Source organism: Aegilops tauschii, chromosome 2, assembly GCF_002575655.3.
Source record: "Aegilops tauschii subsp. strangulata cultivar AL8/78 chromosome 2, Aet v6.0, whole genome shotgun sequence".
Taxonomy (NCBI): domain Eukaryota; kingdom Viridiplantae; phylum Streptophyta; class Magnoliopsida; order Poales; family Poaceae; genus Aegilops; species Aegilops tauschii.
The window spans coordinates 141,193,194-141,214,866 of NC_053036.3; the positions used below are offsets into that span (position 1 = coordinate 141,193,194).

The 21,673-nt window shown below is 41.0% G+C and overlaps 1 long non-coding RNA gene across 3 annotated transcripts; it reads left to right on the forward strand.

Annotated features, from left to right (window-relative positions):
* Positions 1-15,358: 15,358 nt before the first annotated feature.
* On the forward strand, positions 15,359-21,017 carry LOC109785832 (uncharacterized). 3 transcript variants are annotated; one of them, XR_002238179.3, is made up of 7 exons: positions 15,359-16,103; positions 16,714-16,769; positions 17,262-17,380; positions 18,024-18,060; positions 18,141-18,238; positions 18,373-18,478; positions 20,611-21,017. It is a non-coding gene; the product is annotated as an uncharacterized lncRNA (long non-coding RNA). The 3 variants fall into 3 exon arrangements; XR_006669646.2 differs by lacking the exon at positions 20,611-21,017 and adding an exon at positions 20,052-20,214; XR_005767313.2 differs by having other exon boundaries at positions 15,388-16,103; positions 17,265-17,380.
* The last annotated feature ends 656 nt before the right edge of the window (positions 21,018-21,673 follow it).

The following is a 21,673-nucleotide window of genomic DNA, read 5'->3' on the forward strand; positions in this document are numbered from 1 at the left end:
CGCATAAAATAGGGTTTAAGCTTCTGTCACGCTAGCAACCCATCATCTACTTATTACTTCCCAATGCCTTCCTCTAGGCCCAAATAATGGTGAAGTGTCATGTAGTCGACGTTCACATAACACCACTAGAGGAGAGACAACATACATCTCATTAAAATATCGAACGAATACCAAATTCACATGACTACTAATAGCAAGACTTCTCCCATGTCCTCAGGAACAAAAGTAACTACTCACAAATCATATTCATGTTCATAATCAGAGGGGTATTAATATGCATAATGGATCTGAACATATGATATTCCACCAAATAAACCAACTAGCATCAACTACAAGGAGTAATCAACACTACTAGTAACCCACAGGTACCAATCTGAGGCTTAGGGACAAAGATTGGATACAAGAGATGAACTAGGGTTTGAGAGGAGATGGTGCTGGTGAAGATGTTGATGGAGATTGGCTCCCTCCCGATGAGAGGAGCGTTGGTGATGACGATAGCGATGATTTCCCCCTCCCGGAGGGAAGTTTCCTCGGCAGAACAGCTCCGCCGGAGCCCTAGATTGGTTCCGCCAAGGTTCCGCCTCGTGGCAGCGGAGTTTCTTCCCGAAAGCTTACTTATGATTTTTTCTCGGATGAAAGACTTCATATAGCAGAAGATGGGCACCGGAGGGCCACCAGGGGGCCCACGAGGCAGGGGGCGCGCCCAGGGGGGTAGGGCGCGCCTCCCACCCTCGTAGCCAGGGTGTGGCCCCCCTCTGGTATTTTCTTCGTCCAGTATTTTTTATTAATTCCAAAAATGACTTCCGTGAAGTTTCAGGACTTTTGGAGCTGTGTAGAATAGGTCTCTAATATTTGCTCCTTTTCTAGCCCAGAATTCCAGCTGCCGGCATTCTCCCTCTTCATGTAAACCTTGTAAAATAAGAGAGAATAGGCATAAGTATTGTGACATAACATGTAACAACAGCCTATAATGCAATAAATATCAATATAAAAGCATGATGCAAAATGGACATATCAACTCCCCCAAGCTTAGACCTCGCTTGTCCTCAAGCAGAAGCCGATAACGATAAATATGTCCACATGTTTATAGATAGAGGTGTCGATAAAATAAAATACGGACATGAGGGCATCATGATCATTCTTATAACAGCAACATATATGGATATTGTCATATGATTTCTTATGCTCAAGTAATAATCTATTCACAATGCAAAGTATGAATCAGGAACTTCATTGAGAACTAACAAACTATAATCTCAGTCATTGAGGCAATTGCAATTTATAATAACATCAGAAAGAGTCTATGTAAGAGATTTTCAGCAAGTCCACATACTCAACTATCATTTAGTCTTTCACAATTGCTAACACTCACGCAATACTTGTGGGTACGGAGTTTTAATCGGACATAGAGAAAGATAGGGGCTTATAGTTTCGCCTCCCAACCTTTTACCTCAAGGGTAATGTCAACAATAATAGTTCATGCTAACTTACATCCAATTGGATATATACGTCGGGATCTTTCCAACACAATGTGCTTGCCAACGGATAAAATGTAAAAAGTAAAGGTCAAGATCACCATGACTCTTGCATAAGGGTAAGAGATAAAAGTAAAAGATAGGCCCTTTGCAGAGGGAAACAGAGGTTGTCATGCGCTTTCATAGTTGGATGCACGAAATCTTAATGCAAAAGAACGTCACTTTATATTGCCACTTGTGATATGGACCTTTATTATGCAGTCCGTCGCTTTTATTTCTTCCACATCACAAGATCGTATAAAGCTTATTTTCTCCACACTAATAAATCATACATATTTAGAGAGCAATTTTTATTGCTTGCACCGATGACAACTTACGTGAAGGATCTTACTCAATCCATAGGTAGATATAGTGGACTCTTATGGCAAAACTGGGTTTAAGGGTATTGGAAGCACAAGTAGTATCTCCACTTGGTGCAAAGAATTTGGCTAGCATGGGGGAGAAAGGCAAGCTCAACATGTTGGATTATCCATGACAATATACTTTATTTCAGATATAAGAAAACATAACCCATTACGTTGTCTTCCTTGTCCAACATCAACTCTTTAGCATGTCATATTTTAATGAGTGCTCACAATCGTAAAAGATGTCCAAGATAGTATATTTATATGTGAAACCTCTCTTTCTTTATTACTTCCTATTAATTGCAACGATGACCAAAGCTATGTTTGTCCACTCTCACCAACTTTTAATCATCATACTCTTTCTATGTGAAGTCATTACTCTCCATAAGATCAATATGATCTCTGTATTTCTTTTTATTCTTTTCTTTTATTCCCTCAAGATCATGGCAAAATAAGCAAGCTCTTGACTCAACACTAATCTTTATTATATATAGCTCATGGACTCGATTACATAGAGGGATCATAAAGCAAAACTCAAAACTAAATCATACCAAAAACTTTATTCTACTAGATCAAGATATTACTAAAAGGAACGAACTAAGAAAAACGGTAAAGATAGGAGTGTGATGGTGATACGATACCGGGGCACCTCTCCCAAGCTTGGCAGTTGCCAAGGGGAGTGCCCATACCCATGTGATTATGGCTCCTTCTTTGGGGATGATGATAATGGAGTTGTTGATGATCTAAATTGTGCTTTCAACTTCTTCATGTTGTAATTGAGAAGAGAAATTTCCTCCTTTAAATCATCAACCTCCGACTCTAGCTTCAAGATCTTGTCACATAAATCTCCTTTGCTTTTCTACTGAAAATGAGAAGGGATAGATCGATTGTTAGATAGTTTAGCCCTTTTAGGAAGACTAGACTTCTTGAAGTTCACGTGCATATCCCCAGGTTGAGGTAGAGGGACATCCTCCTCCTCTGAACTTGAATCAGTGATCCTCATCAAATGAGCATCCTCCTCCTCGTCCGTAGTTCGACCATAAGGAGATGTATCCCCATAGGTCTTTGGGTCAGCAATGAGGTGTGAGACATAGCTTTCTCTGTCGGAATCCTGAGATGACATCTCGCTCCCAATCTGCTACAGAAACAGCTCGAAACGAAAACAAAGGATAATTGCGTGATACGGTGGTCAAAACCTTCGGGAGATTATATAATGAATTTTTACCGACCGAAAGAAGTATCGTGCAAGAAAACGGAGTCCGGAGAGCACGCGAGGTGCCCACGAGGTAGGGGGGCGCGCCCAGGGGGGTAGGGCACGCCTCCCACCCTCGTGGAAGCCCCGTGTACTTCCCAGACTGCTTCTTATTTTCCTAATTTTCTAAATATTCCAAAACAGAGAAAAATTACCATTAGAACTGTTTTGGAGTCGGTTTACTTACCGTACCACATACCTATTCCTTTTCGGAGTCTGAAACGTTCTGGAAAGTGTCCCTTATGTATTCCTCCAGGGTTACAGTTTCAATAATAGTAGTTTCAACATTTATGGGATTACCTGAGATATAATGTTTGATTCTTTGACCGTTTACCACCTTCGGATTTGTGCCTTCAAAGTTGTTGATTTTTATGGCACCGGAACGATAGACCTCCTCGATAACGTAAGGTCCTTCCCATTTAGAGAGAAGTTTTCCTGCAAAAAATCTTGAATGAGAGTTGTATAGCAACACATAATCACCTACATTAAACTCACGCTTTTGTATTCTTTTGTCATGCCATCTTTTAACTTTTTCTTTAAACAGTCTGGCATTCTCATAAGATTGGGTTCTCCATTCATCAAGTGAGCTAATGTCAAATAGCCTATTCTCAAAGGCAAGTTTGAAATCATAATTGAGCCCTTTAATAGCCCAATATGCCTTATGTTCTAGTTCGAGAGGTAAGTGACATGCTTTTCCATAAACCATTTTATACGGAGACATACCCATAGGATTTTTATATGCAGTTCTATAGGCCCATAATGCATCATCAAGTTTCTTGGACTAGTTCTTTCTAGATCTATTAACAGTCTTTTGCAAAATTAATTTGAGCTCTCTATTACTCAATCTACTTGACCACTAGACTGTGGGTGATAAGGAGATGCAATTCTATGATTAACATCATACTTGGCAAGCATTTTACAAAAAGCACCATGAATAAAATGTGAACCACCATCAGTCATTAAATATCTAGGGACTCCAAACCTCGGAAAAATAACTTCTTTAAGCATCTTAATAGAAGTGTTATGATCAGCACTACTAGTTGGAATAGCTTCTACCCACTTAGTAACGTAATCAACATCAACTAAAATATGTGTAAACCCATTAGAGGAAGGAAACGGTCCCATATAATCAAAGCCCCAAACATGGAATGGTTCAATAATGAGTGAATAATTCATAGGCATTTCTTGACGTCTACTAATATTACCAATTCTTTGATATTCATCACAAGATAAGACAAACTTACAAGCATCCTTGAAGAGAGTAGGCCAATAAAAACCGGATTGCAATACCTTATGCGCAGTTCTATCTCCAGCGTGGTGTCCTCCATAAGCTTCGGAGTGACACTTGCGTAGGATCTGTTCCTGTTCATGCTCAGGTACACAACGTCTAATAACACCATCTACTCCTTCTTTATAAAGATGTGGGTCATCCCAAAAGTAATGTCTTAAATCATAGAAAAACTTTTTCTTTTGCTGGTATGTGAAACTAGGTGGTATAAATTTAGCAACAATGTAATTAGCATAATAAGCATACCATGGAGCAGTACGAGAAGCATTTATGACATTTAGTTGTTCATCAGTAAAGCTATCATCAATAGGTAGTGGGTCATCAAGAACATTCTCTAACCTAGACAAATTGTCTGCAACGGGGTTCTCAGCTCCCTTTCTATCAATAATATGCAAATCAAATTCTTGTAGCAAGAGAACCCATCTAATAAGTCTAGGCTTAGCATCTTTCTTTTCCATAAGGTATTTAATAGCAGCATGATCAGTGTGAATAGTAACTTTAGAATCAACAATATAAGGTCTGAACTTATCACAAGCAAAAACAACTGCTAAAAATTCTTTTTCAGTAGTAGTATAATTTCTCTGGGCATTGTCTAGAGTTTTACTAGCATATTGAATAACATTTAATTTCTTATCAACTCTTTGCCCTAGAACAGCACCTACAGCATAATCACTAGCATCACACATAATTTCAAAGGGTAAATTCCAATCAGGTGGCTGAACAATAGGTGCAGAAATCAATGCTTTCTTAAGTATTTCAAATGCTTCTACACAATCATCATCAAAGACAAAAGGAATATCTTTTTGTAATAGATTAGTCAGAGGCCGAGAAATTTTTGAGAAGTCCTTAATGAGCCTCCTATAAAAACTGGCATGACCAAGAAAACTTCTTATACCTTTGATGTCCTTGGGACATGGCATCTTTTCAATAGCATCAACTTTAGCTTAATCAACTTCAATGCCTCTTTCAGAAATTTTATGCCCCAAGACAATACCTTCATTAACCATAAAGTGGCATTTCTCCCAATTCAATATGAGATTAGTTTCTTCACATCTCTGCAAAACTCGATCAAGGTTGCTCAAGCAATCATCAAAGGAGGATCCATAAACGGAGAAATCATCCATGAAAACCTCACAAATCTTTTCACAAAAGTCAGAGAATATAGCCATCATGCATCTTTGAAAGGTAGCAAGTGCATTACATAAACCAAAAGGCATATGTCTATAAGCAAAAGTACCAAAAGGGCAAGTAAAAGTGGTCTTTGCTTGATCATCAGCTAACACATGTATTTGAGAGAAACCAGAATAACCATCTAGAAAGCAAAAATGTGTATGTTTGGATAATCTTTCTAGCATTTGATCTATGAATGGCAAGGGATAATGATCTTTTTTAGTAGCTTTATTTAATTTGCGGAAATCAATTACCATCCTATAACCTGTAATAATTCTTTGCGGAATCAATTCATCTTTACCATTAGGAACAACAGTAATACCTCCCTTCTTAGGGACACAATGGACATGACTTACCCACTGACTATCAGCAACGGATAAATTATACCTGCCTCAAGGAGCTTTAATATTTCCTTTCTTACCACTTCTTTCATCTTAGGATTTAACCGTCGTTGATGATCAATAACTGGTTTGGCGTCTTTCTCCAAATTTATTTTGTGTTGACATAGAGTGGGACTAATGCCCTTAAGATCATCAAGAGTATATCCAATAGCAGCACGGTGCTTCTTCAGAGTTTTCAATAATTTTTCTTCCTCCTTCTCTGAAAGGTTAGCACTAATAATAACAGGATATATCTTCTTTTCATCAAGATAAGCATATTTAAGAGTATCAGGCAATGGTTTAAGCTCAAACACGGGATCACCCTTGGGTGGAGGAGGATCCCCTAGGATTTCAATAGGCAGGTTGTGTTTCAAAATAGGTCCCTGTTTAAAGAATACTTCATCTATTTCCCTTCTTTCATTCATAAACATATCATTTTCATGGTCTAGCAAATATTGTTCTAAAGGATCATTAGGAGGCACAACAATAGAAGCAAGACCAATAATTTCATCCTTACTAGGCAATTCCTCATCGCGGGGTTGTCTACGAAATTTAGAAAAATTAAACTCATGAGACATATCATCCAAACCAATAGTAACAACATCCTTTTCGCAGTCTATCTTAGCATTAACAGTATTCAAGAAGGGTCTACCAAATATAATGGGACAAAAGCTATCTTGTGGGGAACCAAGAACAAGAAAATCAGCAGGATATTTAGCTTTCCCACAAAAGACTTCAACATCTCTAACAATCCCAATTGGTGAAATAGTATCTCTATTGGCAAGCTTAATGGTGACATCAATTTCTTCTAACTCAGCGGGTGCAATGTCATGCATAATTTCTTTGTATAAAGAAATAGGTATTGCACCAGCACTAGCACCCATATCACACAAGCCATGATAACAATGATCTCCTATTTTAACAGAAATAACAGGCATGCCTACCACAGGTCTATGTTTATCTTTAGCACCAGGTTTAGCAATTCTAGCAGTTTCCTCACAGAAATAAATGACATGCCCATCAATATTATCAGCCAAGAGATCATTAACAATAGCAATATTAGGTTCAACCTTAATTTGCTCAGGGGTGTATAATTTCTATTATTACTCTTACGAACCACAGTTGAAGCTTTAGCATGATCCTTTATTCTAACAGGGAAAGGTGGTTTCTCAACATAAGCAGTAGGAACAATAGGATCATTATAAGTGATAGTCTTTTCTTCAACTTTAATAGGTTCAACTACTTTTACTTCTATGGGATGATGATTTTTAAACCACTTCTCCTTAGGGAGATCAACATGAGTAGCAAAGGATTCACAAAAAGAAGCTACTATCTCATAGTCAAGTCCATATTTAGTGCTAAATTTACGGAAAACATCGGTATCCATAAAATATTTAACACAATCAAACTTAGGTGTTATACATGACTCCTTACCTTCGTCGAGATCCCAATCTTCAGAGTTGCGTTTAATTCTTTCCAATAAATTCCATTTGAATTCAATAGTCTTCATCATAAAGGAACCAGTACAAGAAGTATCGAGCATGGAGCGATTGTTGTCAGAAAGCCGAGCATAAAAATTTTGAATAATAATTTCTCTTGAGAGCTCATGGTTGGGGCATGAATATAACATTGACTTAAGCCTCCCCCAAGCTTGAGTGATGCTTTCTCCTTCGCGAGGCCAAAAAATATATATATAATTATGATCACGATGAACAAGATGCATATGATAAAACTTCTGATGAAATTCCAATTTCAATCGCTTGTAGTCCCATGATCCCATATCATCACATAGCCTATACCATGTCAATGCATCTCCCTTCAAAGATAAAGGGAAGACCTTCTTCTTGATAACATCATCGGGCATACCTGCAAGCTTAAATAATCCACAAACTTCATCCACATAGATTAAGTGTAAATCGGGATGCAATGTTCCATCTCCTACAAAAGGATTAGCTCGCAGTTTCTCTCTCATACCCGAAGGAATTTCAAAGTAAATATTTTCAGTAGGTTCAGTAGGTTGAGGAGCAACTCTTTGCTCTACTGGTCGGGGTGAAGATACCCCGAACAAGCCCCTCAAAGGATTACTTTCCATAGAAACAAGTGACAGTAAATTTCAGCACACTATATAAATTTTTCCTTACCAAAGGCGCTTCACTCCCCGGCAACAGCGCCATAAAACAGTCTTGATGACCCACAAGTATAGGGGATCTATCGTAGTCCTTTCGATAAGTAAGAGTGTCGAACCCAATGAGGAGCATAAGGAAATTATAAGCAGTTTTCAGCAAGGTATTCTCTGCAAGCACTGAAGTTATAGGTAACAGATAGTTTTGTGATAAGGTAATTTGTAACGAGCAACAAGTAACAAAAGTAAATAAAGTGCAGCAAGGTGGACCAATCCTTTTTGTAGCAAAGGGCAAGCCTGGACAAACTCTTATATAGAGAAAAGCACTCCCGAGGACACATGGGAATTATCGTCAAGCTAGTTTTCATCACGTTCATATGATTCGCGTTCGGTACTTTGATAATTTGATATGTGGGTGGACCGGTGCTTGGGTGCTGTCCTTACTTGGACAAGCATCCCACTTATGATTAACTCCTATTGCAAGCATCCACAACTACAAAAGAAGTATTAAGGTAAACCTAACCATAGCATGAAACATATGTATCCAAATCAGCCCCTTACGAAGAAACGCATAAACTACGGTTTAAGCTTCTGTCACTATAGCAACCCATCATCTACTTATTACTTCCCAATGCCTTCCTCTAGGCCCAAATAATGGTGAAGTGTCATGTAGTTGACGTTCACATAACACCACTAGAGGAGAGACAACATACATCTCATCAAAATATCGAACGAATACCAAATTCACATGACTACTAATAGCAAGACTTCTCCCATGTCCTCGGGAACAAAAGTAACTACTCACAAATAATATTCATGTTCATAATCAGAGGGGTATTAATATGCATAATGGATCTGAACATATGATCTTCCACCAAATAAACCAACTAGAATCAACTACAAGGAGTAATCAACACTACTAGTAACCCACAGGTACCAATCTGAGGCTTAGGGACAAAGATTGGATACAAGAGATGAACTAGGGTTTGAGAGGAGATGGTGCTGGTGAAGATGTTGATGGAAATTGGCCCCATCCCGATGAGAGGAGCGTTGGCGATAACGATGGCGATGATTTCCCCCTCCCGGAGGGAAGTTTCCCCGGCAGAACAGCTCTGCCGGAGCCCTAGATTGGTTCCGCCAAGGTTCCGCCTCGTGGCAGCGGAGTTTCTTCCCCAAAGCTTGCTTATGATTTTTTCTCGGACGAAAGACTTCATATAGCAGAAGACGGGCACCGGAGGGCCACGAGGTAGGGGGCGCGCCCAGGGAGTAGGGCACGCCTCCCACTCTCGTGGCCAGGATTTGGCCCCCTCTGGTATTTTCTTCGTCCAGTATTTTTTATTAATTCCAAAAATGACTTCCGTGAAGTTTCAGGACTTTTGGAGCTGTGCAGAATAGGTCTCTAATATTTGCTCCTTTTCTAGCCCAGAATTCCAGCTGCCGGCATTCTCCCTCTTCATGTAAACCTTGTAAAATAAGAGAGAATAGGCATAAGTATTGTGACATAATGTGTAATAACAGCCTATAATGCAATAAATATCAATATAAAAGCATGATGCAAAATGGACGTATCAGGCAGCCCCAAAACCCCCACTATATATAGGACGAGGGGAGGGGGCTGCGCCCCCTCTAGGGTTCCTACCCTAGGGGGCGGCAGCCCTAGATGGGATGGAGGGGGCGGCCAAGAGGGGGAGACAGGGGGGCGCGCCCTAGGGTGGGCCTTAGGCCCATCTGCGGCTAGGGTTTCCCCCTCTCCCCTCTTGTTGTGCCCTGGGCCTTGGTAGGAGGCGCATCAGCCCACTCAGGGGCTGGTCCTTTCCCACTCTTGGCCCATGCAAGCCTCCGGGGTTGGTGGCCCCTCCCGGTGGACCCCGAAACCCTTCCGGTGGTCCCGGTACATTACCGGTGATGCCCGGAACACTTCCGGTGTCCAAATCCTGACTTCCTATATATCATTCTTTACCTCCGGACCATTCGGGAACTCCTCATGACGTCCGATATCTCATCCGGGACTCCGAACAACATTTGGTAACCACGTACACACTTTCCCTATAACCCTAGAATCATCGAACCTTAAGTGTTTAGACCCTAGGGGTTCGGGAGACATGTAGACATGCCCGAGACATCTCTCCGGTCAATAACCAACAGCGGGATCTGGATACCCATGTTGGCTCCCACATGTCCCTCGATGATCTTATCGGATGAACTACGATGTCGGGGATTCAATCAATCCCGTATGCAATTCCCTTTGCCTATTGGTATGTTACTTGCCCGAGATTCGATCGCTGGTATTCCCATATCTCGTTCAATCTCGTTACCGGCAAGTCTCTTTACTCATTCTGTAACGCATGATCCCGTGACCAACTCCTTAGTCACACTGAGCTCATTATGATGATGCATTACCGAGTGGGCCCAGAGATACCTCTCCGTCATACGGAGTGACAAATCCCAGCCTCGATTCGTGCCAACTCAACAGACACTTTCGGAGATACCTGTAGTGCACCTTTATAGCCACCTAGTTACGTTGTGACGTTTGGTACACCCGAAGCATTCCTACGGTATCCGGGAGTTGCACAATCTCATGGTCTAAGGAAATGCTACTTGACATTAGAAAAGCTTTAGCAAATGAACTACACGATCTTGTGTTATGCTTAAGATTGGGTCATGTCCATCACATCATTCTCCTAATGATGTGATCCCATTATCAACGTCATCCAATGTCCATGGTCAGGAAACCATGACCATCTATTGATCAACGAGCTAGTCAACTAGAGGCTTACTAGGGACATATTATGATCTATGTATTCACACAAGTATTACGGTTTCCAGTTAATACAATTATAGCATGAACAATAGACAATTATCATGAACAAGGAAATATAATAATAACCAATTTATTATTTCCTCTAGGGCATATTTCCAACAGTCTCCCACTTGCACTAGAGACAATAATCTAGTTACATTGTGATGAATCGAACACCCATAGAGTTTTGGTGTTGATCATGTTTTCCTCGTGGAAGAGGTTTAGTCAACGGATCTGCGACATTCAGATCCGTATTAACTTTACAAATATCTATGTCTCCATCTTGAATATATTCACGAATGGAGTTGAAGCGACACTTGATATGCCTGGTCTTCTTGTGAAACCTGGGCTCCTTGGCAAGGGCAATAGCTCCAGTGTTGTCACAGAAGAGTGTCATTGGGCCCGACGCATTGGGAATAACTCCTAGGTCGGTGATGAACTCCTTCATCCAGACTGCTTCCTGTGCTGCCTCCAAGGCTGTTATGTACTCCGCTTCTCATGTAGATCCCGCCACGACGCTTTGCTTGTAACTGCACCAGCTGACTGCCCCACCATTCAAAATGTACACGTATCCGGTTTGTGACTTGGAGTCATCCAGATCTGTGTCGAAGCTAGCATCGACGTAACCCTTTACGACGAGCTCTTCGTCACCTCCATAAACGAGAAACATATCCTTAGTCCTTTTTAGGCACTTCAGGATATTCTTGACCGTTGTCCAGTGTTCCATGCCGGGATTACTTTGGTACCTTCCTACCAAACTTATGGCAAGGTTCACATCAGGTCTGGTACACAGCATGGCATACATAATAGACTCTATGGCTGAGGCATAGGGGATGACACTCATCTTTTCTCTATCTTCTGCCGAGGTCGGGCATTGAGCCGTGCTCAATCTCACACCTTGCAATACAGGCAAGAACCCCTTCTTGGACTGATCCATATTGAACTTCTTCAATATCTTGTCAAGGTATGTGCTTTGCGAAAGACCAATGAGGCGTCTCGATCTATCTCTATAGATCTTGATGCCTAATATGTAAGCAGCTTCTCCAAGGTCCTTCATTGAAAAACACTTATTCAAGTAGGCCTTTATGCTTTCCAAAAATTCTATATCATTTCCTGATGTCTACTACACAACCTTCTTCTTGTAGATGTTGTTGGGCCTCCAAGTGCAAAGGTTTGTAGGACAGTAGCAAATTTCCCTCAAGTGGATGACCTAAGGTTTATCAATCTGTGGGAGGCGTAGGATGAAGATGGTCTCTCTCAAACAACCCTGCAACCAAATAACAAAGAGTCTCTTGTGTCCTCAACACACCCAATACAATGGTAAATTGTATAGGTGCACTAGTTCGGCGAAGAGATGATGATACAAGTGCAATATGGATGGTAACTATAGGTTTTTTTAATCTGAAAATATAAGAACAGCAAGGTAACTAATGATAAAAGTGAGCGTAAACGGTATTGCAATGCTAGGAAACAAGTCCTAGGGTTCATACTTTCACTAGTGCAAGTTCTCTCAACAATAATAACATAATTGGATCATATAACTATCCCTCAACATGCAACACAGAGTCACTCCAAAGTTACTAATAGCGGAGAACAAACGAAGAGATTATGGTAGGGTACGAAACCACCTCAAAGTTATCCTTTCTGATCGATCTATTCAAGAGTCCATAGTAAAATAACATGAAGCTATTATTTCCGTTCGATCTATCATAGAGTTCGTACTAGAATAACACCTTAAGACACAAATCAACCAAAACCCTAATGTCACCTAGATACTCCAATGTCAACTCAAGTATCTGTGGGTATGATTATACGATATGCATCACACAGTCTCATATTCATCTATTCAACCAACACAAAGTACTTCAAAGAGTGCCCCAAAGTTTCTACCGGAGAGACAAGACGAAAACGTGTGCCAACCCCTATGCAAAAGTTCACAATGTTACGGAACCCGCAAGTTGATCACCAAAACATACATCAGGTAGATCACGTGATATCCCATTGTCACCACAGATAAGCACATGCAAGACATACATCAAGTGTTCTCAAATCCTTAAAGACTCAATCCGATAAGATAACTTCAAAGGGAAAACTCAATCCATTACAAGAGAGTAGAGGGGGAGAAGCATCATAAGATCCAACTATAATAGCAAAGCTCGCGATACATCAAGATCGTGCCAAATCAAGAACACGAGAGAGAGAGAGAGAGAGAGAGAGAGAGAGAGATCAAACTCATAGCTACTGGTACATACCCTCAGCCCCGAGGGTGAACTACTCCCTCCTCGTCATGGAGAGTGCCGGGATGATGAAGCTGGCCACCGGTGAGGGATCCCCCCTCCCATTGGGTGCCGGAACAAAGTCCAGATTGGTTTTTGGTGGCTACAGAGGCTTGCGGCGGCGGAACTCCCGATCTATTCTGTTCCCCGATGTTTTTAGGGTATATGGACCTATATAGGCGTAAGAAGTCGGACAGGCGAGCCACGAGGGTGGGGGGCGCACCCTGGGCGTAGGGCGCGCCTCCCTGCCTTGTGGCTTCCTCGAAGCTTCCCTGACGTCTACTCCAAGTCTCCTGGATTGCTTCCGTTCCAAAAATAACTCTCCCGAAGGTTTCATTCCGTTTGGACTCCGTTTGATATCCCTTTTCTTCGAAACACTGAAATAGGCAAGAAAACAGCAATTTGGGCTGGGACTCCGGTTAATAGGTTAGTCCCAAAAATAATATAAAAGTGTTTAGTAAAGCCCATAAACATCCAAAATAGATAATATAATAGCATGAATACTTCATAAATTATAGATACGTTGGAGACGTATCATTTCCCATCAATAGTATGTCATCCACATATAATATGAGAAATGCTACAGAGCTCCCACTCACTTTCTTGTAAATGCAGGCTTCTCCAGAAATCTGTGTAAACCCAAACGCTTTTGATCATCTCATCAAAGCAAATGTTCCAACTCCGAGATGCTTGCACCAGCCCATAGATTGAGCGCTGGAGCTTGCATACCTTGTCAGCATTCTTAGGATTGACAAAACCTTCTGGCTGCATCATATACAATACTTCCTTAAGGAAACCATTAAGGAATGTCGTCTTGACGTCCATTTGCCATATCTCATAATCATAGAATGCGGCAATTGCTAACATGATTCGGACGGACTTTAGCTTCGCTACGGGTGAGAAGGTCTCATGGTAGTCAACCCCTTGAACTTGTCGATAACCCTTAGCGATAAGCCGAGCCTTATAGATGGTCACATTACCATCTGCGTCAGTCTTCTTCTTAAATATCCATTTATTCTCTATGGCTTGCCGATCATCGGGCAAGTCTGTCAAAGTCCATACTTCATTTTCATACATGGATCCTATCTCGGATTTCATGGCTTCAAGCCATTTGTTGGAATTCGGGCCCGCCATCGCTTCTTCATAGTTCGAAGGTTCACCATTGTCTAACAACATGATTTCCAGGACAGGGTTGCCGTACCACTCTGGTGCGGAACGTGTCCTTGTGGACCTACGAAGTTCAGTAGCAACTTGATCCGAAGTTTCATGATCATCATCATTAACTTCCTCTCTAGTCGGTGCAGGCACCACAGAAACATTTTCCTGAGCTGCGCTGCTTTCCGGTTCAAGAGGCAGTACCTCATCAAGTTCTACTTTCCTCCCACTTACTTCTTTCGAGAGAAACTCTTTCTCTAGAAAGGATCCATTCTTGGCAACAAAGATCTTACCTTCGGATCTGAGGTAGAAGGTATACCCGATAGTTTCCTTAGGGTATCCTATGAAGACGCATTTTTCCGACTTGGGTTCAAGCTTTTCAGGTTGAAGTTTCTTGACATAAGCATCGCATCCCCAAACTTTCAGAAACGACAACTTAGGTTTCTTCCCAAACCATAATTCATATGGTGTCATCTCAACGGATTTCGACGGAGCCCTATTTAAAGTGAATGCGGCAGTCTCTAAAGCATAACCCCTAAATGATAGCGGTAGATCGGTAAGAGACATCATAGATCGCACCATATCCAATAGAGTGCGATTACAACGTCCGGACACACCATTTCACTGAGGTGTTCCAGGCGTCGTGAGTTGTGAAACAATTCCACATTTCCTTAAGTGCATGCCAAATTCGTGACTCAAATATTCCCCTCCACGATCTGATCGTAAGAACTTTATTTTCCTGTCATGTTGATTCTCAACCTCACTCTGAAATTCCTTGAACTTTTCAAAGGTCTCAAACTTGTGTTTCATTAAGTAGACATACCCATATATACTTAAGTCATCAGTGATGGTGAGAACATAACGATAACCACCGCGAGCCTCAACGCTCATTGGACCGCACACATCAGTATGTATGATCCCTACTCCTAATATCTCAGTTGGTAGTCTCCGTTCCGGGTTTATTTTCGTCCCATCACTTTCGTTCGGGTTTTTTTCGTCAGTTTTTTTCGTCCCCTTCTCACACCCCGAACTGCTCGACCCGCTAAAAAAATCCCCTCGTTCGATCCCCAACCTCCCCCCAGTCCCGTCGCCGCTGCTGCCTATCCCGCCTCCTACCGGTGCGCCACCACTCCCGCCTCCTTCCGGCGCGCCGTCATCCCTGCCTCCTACCGGCGCGCCGCCAGACCCTCCTTCTTCCCTGGAGTGCCGCCACCCCGCTACCCCCGCCATCTCCCACCATGGGGTAACCCTAGATGGCCGCCGGCCCGCCGTCGCCGACGTCGCCTCCTTCTCCCTTGGCCCTCAGCCACCCAACGGCAGCTGCATCACGCCGATTAGGTCTTACCCCAGGACAGCCACGGGTGTCGTCATCTCCAGAAGCCTGCCCCCAAATCGTTGCCACCTGCGCCTCCGATTCAGCCAACGTCGGTCATCTCCCTCTTCGTCCTCCACGGGTGTTGCTCTGCCTCGGTCTATAATTAACGTCCATGCCCCAACGCCTTCTCACTGTTCCTCCCCTGAGCGCACCCCGCGGCTAACCCTAGGGACCGAGTCGGGCTTGCCGGCACGGCGCGTCGTGTGCTGTTGGCACCCCACTCCACCTGCTATGTTGCGCCCCGGTCTCCAACAGCCATTCCGAGGAACCCATCTCGCCGCCACCATCGTCTGCTATCCTCCAATAAGTGTGTTGCGGTACGCCGATGTCCTCCCATCGGCAAGCTCCGCCCCTGCTGGCATCGTCCACTCACACCATGTCCTCCTCTTTGCCAAGCAGCGTTAAGGTATGCACAAAACCCCACCTCTCTCTCCATGCCCTCTGTTTCTTTTTGATCTGATGTGTACTGAGGTCCAGTTTTCACCATGTTGATCTGATGCTGAGACGTGCTAGCTACAACAGAAGCAGCTACTTTGGTTTTGCAGTTCCAAAACTACACAAAAGTTGGAGAGAACGTGTACCATTACCATCTGTGGTCGGGGAATAGAACATGAATCAGACAATTCGTTCTTTGTACAATCAGAGTTTAGAGGACAGTATGCTGCATCACAGTTTTGGTTCTTTTGTTGTTTCTTGTATAAATGATCACCTACATTGTAGGGGCTTCTCCCTATACTGAGCTTTAGAATGTGTCGCAATTAAAAGTGAAGGAATTTTTCAGTCGAATAAAATTTAGTATTTTCATATTGATCTTTATGTACAGTGTGATGGGTGTGGACAAAAACATGTGGTGTTACCTTACAGTATGTACTTTATCTTCCTTTATGCCGCATACATAATGGAATTAGAAAGTATACTTTTAGTATATTAAAACTAGCCTGTCCCTTCCTTTTAGTGTACTGAATTAGTTCTTATAATCTAATCAAGTGTACACTTCTCTATTGTCTGTACTATAGTGGTGATTATCAGAAGTCCAAGACCACACTGTAGGCAGGAAAAAGGAATGTTCTTGGTAAGCTATAGTATTCCATTCTTAATTTACTCACTTCAATGCATAGTTTTGTTAGTTCTTCCATTAGTTTCTATTGAAGTATGCTCAATGGGATAGGGTTTAGAAAGTTATATGCATAATGGGAGATTACTTGATTTGCTAATCCTTATCTGGTTAGCGATTCCTCACAAACTCAAGCGATAATATGCACATGTTTCTTCGTGCCGTACTTTGATCTATGCGTGCTGATTGAGAGATTCTTGGTCTTCAGTTTTTATGTACAACTCAAGTGACCAAATTGTATTAGATTCTTTTCCCTCACAAACTGCGGTCTTGATGCCTTCCTGTTGAAAAAAAAAAAGAAATGGGGGCATGGGGCACATTATGCAGTCAGAACCTAGCTGTTACTATACGACCATGAACATAATTCTGGGAGGTAGCACGTGGTCGTTCTTAGTAATAGTATGTTGGAATTGTAGGATATGGCTCTCATTTTGTTTGGTGTTGGAATAGTAGGTTGCTCGCGGGTGACTTCTCAGGTGTCACGGCGCTTGCATTGTAGATTAGTAGAGGGAATATTGAGACGACGAGGAGAGCGACTTAACTGCAGTCCGCACAACACCATGAACCAGGTAGTACTAACTTGCCACTGCCACATTTGCTCATTCATTTCTTTCTTATGCATACAATTTCCATTTTAAATATTTTATTTAGTGTTTTCTCTACTTATGTTGCATCTTACGTAATGCATATGAAAGTTTAATACATTAACAAGTGTGAACTATGGTTCTCTGTAGAATGTGAACTTCTGGAGTCCTCTCATAATTATCAACATTTTCATATGTTGTAACCTCTTATGGGTTGATATTTTGCAAACACCATAGAACTTGATAGGATAAAGATTTATCACTCGAGTTCAATCTTCGTGAAATACTCCCTCTGTCTGAAAATATTACGTCTTATATTTTGAGACAGTGGGAGTATATGATATGTGAGAATGAGAAAAGAGTCGAACTGACACTACATGTCCTTGAGAAAATTGAGAACCTCTACTTGCCAATTGCTAAATAAATATCTAAAACACTTCCTTCATCATTCGGTACATGTTCCCTATAGTAGATTGGATGGAGAAAACATTGCTTTGGCTTTTGTTAGCGATATGAAACTTCAATGCATTATCACTTTTCAGAGGTGAAGCAACTTTCGGTATTTTGTGACAGCACAATCTGTTCTTCTATTTCGTAATCTTGGTTGTTCACTTGCTTTTATTCACAGGGTAAAGAGGTCAATCTTCCAATACACAAATTTTGTGGTATGTATCAATGTCTAAAGGTTAAAAAAGAACCAGGTTATACCATATGGTTTAGGTTGCTCACCTTGGTTGCTGACCAGGTGTTCACAAATCTTAGTGAGAGAGGACATTGACGGTGCGAGAATGGAACATAACGAGTTTGTGTGTGTGTGTGCATTACCGAAACGTTGCACGACATGTTAGTCTACATCTAACTTCCTTTCAGTTTTCTATTGGAAATAATTCTTTAGAAATTTTCACTTGGACACTTATCCTCTCTTTGTTTATCGTTTCATAGGACTAAGAAAAAGTTCATCTGTGTGTAACTACCAGGTTCTTGAAGTCCGCCCTCTCATTGATTGGAACAGGGTGAAAGTTGTGGAATTTTTGCTGTGACCGCCTGGACTAAGATGACAGGGCTGACAAAGATGAAGGCAAGGTAAGCCGTGCCTCTAGTATTCTTGCTTAACATGTGAAATCCATAAAACAATTCTTTCGAGTTGTGACCTGCATTGTGGTGTCTCCGTTCATCAATTTCTGAGCACCAGCTCCAGTGAAATTAGGTGTTCATCCAGCCATACTCCTAGGTGTCTTTCTTTGGCCTGCTTCTTATTGTGTATTTAGTGGTTATGCACAAGCCTCATCATCTGATATTTCTGCAGTAATTACTAAAAACAATTTGAGGACAAAGCTTTGATTGTTGTTGTAGTTGAAGATTCAGAGTTGCAAGGCGGGCACAGTTAACAGGGATAAGAAACTGTAGAAGATTTATCAAATCAGACATGGGCTTGGTTATGCAATGATTCATTGGGATCTGAGTTAATCAGACCATACACCCAAACTTAAATTTTACTTGCTTTTAAATGTTTAGGAGGCAGATGATGTTTGATATGCTAGACTGAAGTATGCACCTTTTAAGAGTATATCACAGATACTCCAGTCACCAATAAAAATGGAAGTGCTGAAAATTAGTTTGTAAGGAAACAAACTAAATAGTGAGTCCCAGCAAACCTACTGCCTAGATTACACGAGCTCATTTTAGCTCTAAGAGTTCTTTTTTATCTCTTTTACATTCTGGTAAACATGTGGGTGAATAACAGTTAGAAATTGTTCTATATGTACACGGGAATTCTAATAGAACTGATGCTTGAAGGAATAAAAATGTATATAATATTTGTAAGCCGAGCACTGGAAAAGATCACTCCTCACACCAGATCACCATCGCCGACGTATCTACTTTTCCGAAACAGAGTCCACATGTTTACTCATGTTCTCAGTTTTTTGTTGTTCCGGGGAAGGTTTGTTAGAAGCCAATCTCTTCAGCAAGCCCTGGAGAAAGAGAGCTAGATATAGTGGTACTTGCTAGCATTTTAATGGACACCTCCTTTTGGCCTTTTTTAGTTTCTCGAATTAGCTAAGAGACTTCAATGAGTGAGTATTTTTTGGTCCCTCCCTTTTTCTGTGTCTTTTGGAGTTTTGCATTGTGGTGAGAGGAGGATAGAGATACCCAATTGCCATGGGGACGAGAGATCAGATGAGGTCACATAGTTTGTCTCGGCATTACAATGTGAGGTAAAGGAAGGGAATAAAGCGATGTTAGAATATTACAATCATATATCCAAACATATTTTATGCAGTTGACCGATGGTGTTGTTTCATCGATTTTTACTTCTCTAGAACCACCTGATTTATTGGCACAATGCCTTGGAACATGCACAGTGAAGCAAACCAAATCAAATTGTAGCTGCATCTACAAAAAAATCATATCGCTCTTGATGTGGCGAGCTTTATCAAGTTCAATTACGCAGTACATCAGGCAAATCTGCAACCCCACAAACCACGAATGATGCAGCAAAAGTTCGTAATCCAAAAATTGATTGAGATTTCTTTTTTTAGTTGGTTAGTTGCATCAGTGACATATCTCTAGAGATGTTGCATATTTTTGGACGATTGTTGGGAAATACCTTTATGTTATACCTTTCCGCTAAAATTTGTATTATTTTGCAAAGCAGGCTCTGCGCTAGGTGGGGTTGCCATCCTCCATTCTTTATGGCCATGACAAATGACAATATCAGGATGCTATTTAACTTTGACTTTTGTCGACATGTGTTTTGATGCTACTTCAATTATTTAGCGTATCGCGATGAGGCTGGTACTGTTGGTTGTACACTGAAGGTTGAAAATGTTAACTATTTTGAATAGACTATTTCAATATATTGGCACAGATTAGCAACAATACTTACTATGGTAATTACAATGCCATAAAATTTCTGAATTATTAGAATATTTTGCACTATTACACATTATTTAATAATCGGTGCAATCTAATGTTAATCCACCTAAATTTGATAATAGCTAAAATTTCTAACATGCCTCACGTCTTCATGTTTCTAGCTTCAAATCCTTAAAAACAAATTGTTCTACAACTCTCTATCTTGCTAGAATGGACTTGTTACCCATATATGTGTATCTACCTGAGAGCAAACTTTACATACTTAAAAAATGTACCTTTTGTTGTCAGAATCTAACTGCATTTTTTGTTTAACGATAAATAATTTCTGCCTGGAGCAGAAGGTTATAGGGGTGGCCCAGATATCATGGAGAGGCGCCGTGCTCGGCCCAGTGAGGAGCTCCGGGTCAACATTGTGGCTGCGTGGTGGGCATGAACCATGGCGACTGCCTTCCGGCTTTATTCTCTTGGCTCGTATATTTGCCGCTAGCTATTCTTACAGAATCATGAATTAGACTTAGGAGAATTGGCATGTCATCACATGAATTTTTTTAAACTATGAGGTGCTACAGGTAAACATGGTGAATTCACACTTTTAAACTGCCTGGTGATTTTCTAAATCTCAAACAATCAGGACATATGCATTTTCTTTGTTTCTCGCTTCATGTTTTGTCATGGACTACATGAGTTTCATGTATACCAGAATGTTTCCAAACCTGTGATTAACAAGTTCTTTTCCACTTCTAAATTACAAATATCTTATTGATGCTACCATATTGTAGAGTGTAATTGATGGCGATATTTTTTACCTCTTAAATGTTGAAATTTAGTTAATATTCCTATATGTTGAAAGTAGTAATAGTCCTTAGTTTTCATAGTGGTTCATGATCTTGGTGGTGCCTTTTTTTCTTTGTTCTACTAACAAAAAAGGACGCATCCTATGTGAAATATTTGTGGTTTCAGAAATAAATTATGTTGTAAATCATCATTAACATGGCATGTGATTGCATCTTGCACTACTTTCAGCCACCGAGTTATCTAAACAATAAAGTAAACATGTGAATGTGATATATGGTGTCATAACTAATGTGTGTTGGAAATAGATGTTCTGATCACTAGCATGATTTTGGATTGAATCTAAAATTTGTTTCAGTTTGTAAGCTAATCTAAAATAGGTAAAAGGCATATTAGGAGAGAAAACATTGTTTGTGCAACTTTACTCTCTTCAGGTCGCCGTTTTGTAAAGTAGTTCTGCCATCTTAGGACATGTGAGGAAATGCATATTTGGCCATTATTCAAACGAACATTTAGACCTCAATGTCCTATCTCGTTTCTTATAGTTCCTCATTATGCTAGCTCACATATTAAGGGGGAAAGGAAGTGGTGTAGATATACAATTTAATC